We start from the raw sequence: 7531 nt of genomic DNA, 5'->3' as shown, positions 1-7531 counted from the left end.
AACACGGAAGCTGAACCCACCGCACAAAATTCCAAACCAAAGAACTATGTTTTTCCCTCCCCAATTTTGTAAAGCTTCCCCTCAGCCACTCACCTTTGGCTCCCTATTGCAGTACCTTCATGGGACTCCTAACCATCTCCTTCTGCCTAATCACTTCCTGTCCTTTACCTGTGAGGTGCTGGCTTGGGCTGGCCCAGAGCCTGCTTCCAGAGGTTTTAGGTACAGTAATTTACTGACCATTTGATCTGCCTCTGGTGCGAGACTGGACCTGAACTTGCTGTTTCATTCAAATTGTATCTTGTAGGGCCTCCAGATTATTCCCAGAACTTGTGATCCTACAGTACAAAAAGAAGTGTTAACAACAGGAATTATTATTGCTTCCACTGCTGAGCAGAATGTAAAAGAGCAACCTGCTCCTTGTTTGCAGGAGGGCATCCCCTATTTGAAGAAGGGCTTCCTTCAGCCACTGGAGCTGCTTACATCTTTTTTTATTTCATTGAAGAAGGGGGAAAACCTGCATTTTGGTGCCCCCTGATGGCTGGCACCCCAGGCTGAAGCCCGGGCAACCTACTGGTTGCACTGCCCGGTCAGTCCTTTGGTCCCTTTTGGATTTTGGTCCTGGTTTCTCCCTGCTCTTCAACCCGGTATCCTGCTGATTATTAGGTGTGGAGTGTTGTTTCGTTTGCTATCCTGAATCAGTATGGTACATTATGAATGCCTATGTTTTATTTTTTTTCCTGCTCCTACTTGCTCCATTCTAGTGTGTTGTGCATTGTTACACCACCTTGATGTTATATCCTTTCAGGATCGTTATTTGATTGGCATGTTTGGTAGGCATCATTGGCATCCCGGGTGGTGTGCCCGGTCCTAGAGAGTATTACCTTTAAGTTCCCTTGAGTAGTGTCCACTCACAAACACTGCCTTCCTGTGTCCTTAATGTGAACATACTGCAGACAGTAACCATAGCAACAGCGGTTGAGGAGTCTGATGACCATCTGTTGAACCATATGGAAATTCTCAGTCTTTACCCTGCATCCTTTTTTTAATATTGCTTGTCAAACCTTTTATCTTGAACAACATTGTTGCAAGCGTGTCTTGGTTCCTGTGTGGATTTGTTTTAGCATTAAGCTCTTCTGTAGTATTGTGGATATTTCCTTTGAACAATTTCCTCTGGTGTGTGTCCCCTTAGCAGGGTGTGTATCTTCTGCTCTCATAGAAGGTGCATAATTATGGGGTGTTGTTTGGCTATAACTTTCATATGACATATCAAATCCCATTTAGAAGGAATGTGTGTGTGCTTCCTCATTAGTTCTTCAAGAGTTACACTTCCCTTTGTGTCTCAGTGTCTTGAACCATTAACCTATATATCTGTGCAGCTGTGGTGATGGACTTTAGGAATCTGGCCTGCAAAGCCACTTCTTGGACTACAGAGGTGGATCCACTTAGGGAAGAAAATGTCAGCTGATATGCTGATGTGTGGCACATTTCTCCTATCCTCTGTGAGCTGTAAAATGCTCCCTGTGGGTGTCCAGAATTTGCACTGCATGTGATGCCCTACAAAAGTCACTTTCCATTTTTATATATTTCCTGATTGGTGAACCTAGTTAGGAATAATGCATGCATCGAATTGCCCCTAATAGTAGAGGAAGTCAAGATGGATGCCCAGCTGACAAGGTTGTTACGGGAACAGCAACAAGAATTTGAGTAAGGGACAGATGTTCTCTGTTTTGCATGCAGCCTTTGGTAGCATGCCTCTACAGTTGGGCACCTAAGAAGTGTCTGCAGCCTTTGTATTCATACTTTTCTGTGGGTTCATTTGGTAGGTATGTGTAGGCAGATCAGAGTTAGCACCCAGAGTGTATTTTTAAATTGTTTTAGAGATTAGATGGGGTCAGTTCCATAGAAATCTCTGTACAACAAAGTTAGGCTCTTGGCCTTGTCCTATTTATTTGATGTATATTTTATTTAAAATAGTTGATAATGGTCGCATTATGTACTTGTTTCTCACTGGATTTGTGTCTGCACAGGTTTGCCTTCAGCCTAATTGGCTGGTATCTGTACAATGGTACTAGGGATGGGTAAAAGAGGAATATCTGGAGTGATCTAGTCAAGGAGATTAAAGAAAATTAGACTTGAATGTAGCAGGTGAGTCTGTTGAAGAGTATTGGGTGTCTGGATGAAGTCTCCTTAGTTCATATGATTTGATATGAGAGTGTTGAATCTTGGGAGGTTTCATGGGTCTGGGGGCTGTTGGGTTTATATTTAGAGGTGGGCAGTGGCTCATCTGGTGTGTCAGTTTTAGGCGGTTGCAAAATCTCATAAATTGGATCCTCACTCTACTATCTGGGTCTTTGTATTTGCAGATCTACCTTGAGATCTTCAGATCACGTAGGTACAGGCAACACTGGTGAAGGCCCATTGGCAATCCAGGAAAAAGAATCCCCTCAAGACTTAGGTCTGCACCCCATCAGTTCTGGCATATGTGCAAGAGCAACCTATTCCTTGTCACCTTTTGCCAGGAGCTGCTGTTATTCTACTTTTGTTATTTCTTTAACATGTATATGTTTTTACCCTCATGTTGGTGTACTACAATGCCCCACTGGTTTGTTGAAGCATTGTACTATAACAAACTGAATATGTGACATTTACTTTCAAGAATGCTTTGATCACCCCTCCCTCTTTCAGTTGGTCTGATAAACAGGTCTAGGAAAAGAGGCAGTGAAGTGGCTCTGACCCCACCTTTCTTTGTTCATCAGCCCACTTTAACCTGAGAAATCTGACACATTTTTCAAAGCTCTTAGAGATCACCACCAAAGTGAACAACATTATATTTGAAACCCATAGGAGATATTTGTCTTTCGTCGTCAACCGCACTGCTCCCCGTGTTTAAAATAACTTAACTTGACAACAAGGTCCATCATTATGAATCACAGCAATAAGAAAGGGAGAGGAAACTGAAAACTTGGCTGTTACTTTGAAGTTAAACATTGTCATCCATTCCAAATTTATGCGCCTCCCATCCAGCTATAATTGCTCTAGAGAGCATTCTCTAAAGCTCATCTTCACCTTAGATCGCCGCATAAGCTTGATTCCCACAACACCTACTGGCTGGTCCGATCATCATATTATTTCATTTGAGACATCAGAGCCCATTCATATGAAGATTTTTCAAACCCAGACATAATATCAGAACCTCCTTTTAGGAAAATTCTCCCTCGACTTCAAACCTCTAAATCCTTTGGATCAAGAATCTGGGTAAATCTGTTACTCAATGTATTGCTCGCTCAGAGTGCACGAACAGTCATTAATCACCAGCGCAATTGCAGAGCCAATACTTTGAACGCAGGTAGACGACGCAATGACTTACAACTACACGCACGCTTAGAAAATAATGAGCACTTATACAGTTATTTATTCAAAGCTTGGAAGCAACAAGTGATAACACAGAAATAAATCACCGAAAAGACAGAGAACTCAAAAGAAAATACATCACCGTGGGCGTAATTGAATCCCTCATCTCGCCAGAAGCGGCTGGAAGACCCCGTTAACAGCCAGGCCGAGAGCACAACAGCCACAGGTATACCGGACAAAGGCGTCCCCCTTCCGAATGAGGTCTTTGTACTTGTCCCGTCTGACCGTTGAGGGGTTCCGCATGTATGCACTCCTCAAAAGGGGTGGTAATTTCTCGAACCTTCTGGCAATGCACTTGTGCATTGATGGGCAACCGTTGGTTGCCAGCTGGGTCAACCAACAGTAACCTCAAGGAGCAAAGCACTTCCCTCCTCTCCTAAGAACAAACGCCATGGAAAACAGTCCCATAACTCATAACAAGACATAACAAAACCAGCTTTCCCAGCAGAATGTCCTTGACTGCACACCAGGTTTGGAAAGCATGTTTTCTTCAGCAAAGTAAATTCAGCTTTCAGCAAAGTAAGTACAGCTTTTCACTGAGGCATGGAGTAAATATCCATTATGGCTCTGAGTGCCCCCAGAATACATTGCACACAGGCGCCATGTTTTAGCTCAAGCATAACACTCAAAGACCAGCTAGCCTCATTCTGCGAAGCTCTGAATCATCCTGCCCAGACTAAACTTGATCCACCAAGTGCTTAGCTGTAATGATCAGAGAATGCAGGAGGCAAGAAAAACTTTGGAGGAATACTGCCCTCAGTCCTGTTAATGGGCTTGTTGCCCCCATTAGAGAGGTCTCACACATGCCATTTCTAGGGTAAGACAGTGAACTTTGCTCACATAATCAATACAGAGAATAACACCACTTTTCAAGGTTTACCATCATTTTATCAAGCAGGTATTCACCAACACTTCACCCTTCCAAAAACCTCTGCAAGCTACTCAAAGAAATGTTCACTTCCAAAATATGCCAACTTCAACTTAGGGTCATGGAGATTGTCCTTTGATATACACTTCCCCAGCAATCAAATGTCCCAACTTCAGTCTGTCTGTGAGCATTGACGTGCTGAAGGAGGCCAACATGTCCATCAACTTCAGCTCCAACACGGAACCACTTCTGGGAGAAACCTCCTAGATTCATCAACTCCCTTCAACAAAACGAACCATAAGAAACTTTTGGATCACATTCAAGGTGGGTTTTTTCTCACTTAATCTGCCCTTTTCTGGCTGAGATTCCTCCTTGCCAATAGATCACAAATAACTATTCTACTCTACTATTCAAGCACTTGATTGAGGACTGATGAAGGGAGCTCCCCACCGTCCCCTCTCCTTTTATATGCCTGCATGTGTCCTCTACTGTTGATCAACAGGAGCTTTAAACTTGTATGCAGATGATGCCCAGCTTGTATGGTGAATCAGACAAACTATTAGTTGAATGACCTATTGTTTCCAAAAATGCTGCTTCAGGATATATGTTTACATTCAATTTATTAGCTCATATATATATATATATATATATATATATATATATATATATATATTCAGTGAAAAAACTTTGTTAAAAAGGGACGTTATGGTTAAGTTGCGCTACTAAAAACCTATGAAATTCAGTGAAAAAATGTTGTTAAAGGGACGTTATGGTTCCAAGTAAAACCGAAAAACCCTTGAAGTTCGCAAGTTATGGTAAGCTAAGCAACCATAACTCGTGCCACAATCGTGCACTGCTAAGCCTAACACCCAGGACATCAAAGATGACATCACAAATGTCATTGATGACATGACTGATGACATCACATGTCTGGCTCACCCTTTTTTCTTTACTGACATATCTAGGTCACATGTTTGTCTTCAGTAACAGTTAGGAACTAAGAATTGTAAACATACTATATTTGTAGACTTATCCTTCAAGTATGTTCTTACAATAATTCCCTTATGGTCCAGTTATATCATATGAAACATATACATTGAGGAAGACACAACCTTGAAAGACAGCAATCCTTTTTGTACATTAAATAATCAGTAGAGTTATCAGCACTTTCTGATAGTTCTGATGTTTTTTTCTTACTGTACTTTCCCTGTTTATGCTCCTATTTTTATAGGTTGTACTCACACTATTTACCTTAGGGTCCAAGCACATCATGTGATATATATACATAGGGTAAGTAACAGCTTAGAAACAGAGCAATCATTTCTCTGCATAAAGGTAATCAGTTAGGTTGTGAACACTTTCTGCTACTACTGCTGTTTTTTTTTTTTTATTTCTACTTCCTTGTATATATTCATATTTGTATGTGGTGTTGTCTGTTTGTGTTTTGTCTATAATAATACAATTATGTAGTAAGTGAGTTTTATTACCTACTTATCACTTGTTTCACAGTACGCAAAACTCTAACAAGAAAACAGTTATCATTTCACTATTCAACGTGGCAAGTTTATGAATATTGCACTTCCATCAAGTATGCTGCACACAATGCCTATATTTCTATATGAGTACCTTAGTATACTGGATTGAACTTAATAAGAGAATGCTATTTATATCAATGCATAGCTTAATGCACTAATTAGCACTTGATATTTATTCCAAAAATCCTTTACACTTTTTTTAATTAACATTACACTAAGAATCCCTTGTACAGACTTTTCATGAAAGGTAAATGCACATGTGATGTCATCAGTGGTGTCATCAATGACATTTGTGATGTCATCTTTGATGTCCTGGGTGTTAGGCTTAGCAGTGCACGATGGTGGCGCGAGTTATTGTTGCTTAGCTTACTATAACTTGCACATTTCAAGGGTTTTTCGGTTTTACTTGGAACCATAACGTCCCTTCAACAACGTTTTATCACTGAATTTCATAGGTTTTTAGTAGCGCAACTTAACCATAACGTCCCTTTAACAAAGATTTTTCACTGAATTTCATTGCTTTTTATTAGTGCAACTTTACCATAACATTCCTTTAAAAAAGTTTTTTAATTGAATTTCAAAGGTTTTTATTAGTGCAACTTAACCATAATGTTCCTTTAACAAAGTTTTTTCATTGAATTTCATAGTTTTTTTTATTAGTGCAACTTAACCATAACGTCCCTTTAACACATTTTTTTTACTGAATTTCATAGGTTATTATTAGTGCAACGTAACCATAACGTCCTTTTCAATGGATGAAGACCACTAGCATCCTAGGTTCTCAAAGCGGGGACCCGGGGTGGTAAAAAAAAGATTTTTATTCCCAAACCGGAACTCCTGCGGCGTCCCGGTGTAGGAAGGAAAATCCTTTACCAAGATGGGCACCATGTAAAGGGAAGGTGGGGTGTATAAAGAGAACACAACAGGGCATCGGCGGGGGGGACCAGGAGAGAGACACGGGGCATGAGCAGGGGTTGGGGGGAATAGGGGAGACATGGGCATGAGCGGGGGGTGGAGGGAACAGGGGAGAGACACGGGGCTTGAGCGGGGGGTGGGGGGAACAGGGAAGAGACACGGGGCATGAGCAGGGGGTGGGGGAACAGGGAGAGACACGGGCATGACCGGGGGGTGGGGGGAGCAGGGGAGAGACACAGGGCATGACGGGGGGGTGGGGGGAACAGGAGGGAGACACGGGGCATGAGCGGGGGTGGGGGGAACAGGGGAGACACGGGGCATGAGCGGGGGGTGGGGGAACAGGGGAGAGACACTGGGCATGAGCGGGGGTGGGGGGAACAGGGGAGAGACACAGGGCATGAGTGGGGGTGGGGGCAACAGGAGAGAGACACGGGGCATGAGTGGGGGTTGGGGGCAACACGAGGTAGACACGGGGCATGAGCGGGGGTGGGGGGTACAGGAGGGAGACACGGGGCATGAGTGAGGGGTGGGGGTAACACGAGGGAGACACGGGGCATGGGCGGGGGGTTGGGGAACATGAGGGAGACACGGGGCATGAGCGCGGGGTGGGAGGAACACGAGGGAGACCCGGGTCATGAGCGGGGGGTGAGGGGTAACATGAGGGAGACACGGGGCATGAACGGGGGTGGGGGAACAGGAGGGAGACACAGGGCATGAGCGGGGGGTGGGGGTGCAGTAGGGAGACAAGGGGCATGAGCGGGGGGTACAGGAGGGAGACACGGGGCATGAGCGGGTGGTGGGG

This window comes from Ambystoma mexicanum, chromosome 9, assembly GCF_040938575.1.
Source record: "Ambystoma mexicanum isolate Mex_15411 chromosome 9, UKY_AmexF1_1, whole genome shotgun sequence".
Taxonomy (NCBI): Eukaryota; Metazoa; Chordata; class Amphibia; order Caudata; family Ambystomatidae; genus Ambystoma; species Ambystoma mexicanum.
Note: the sequence above shows the minus strand (reverse complement) of the source record.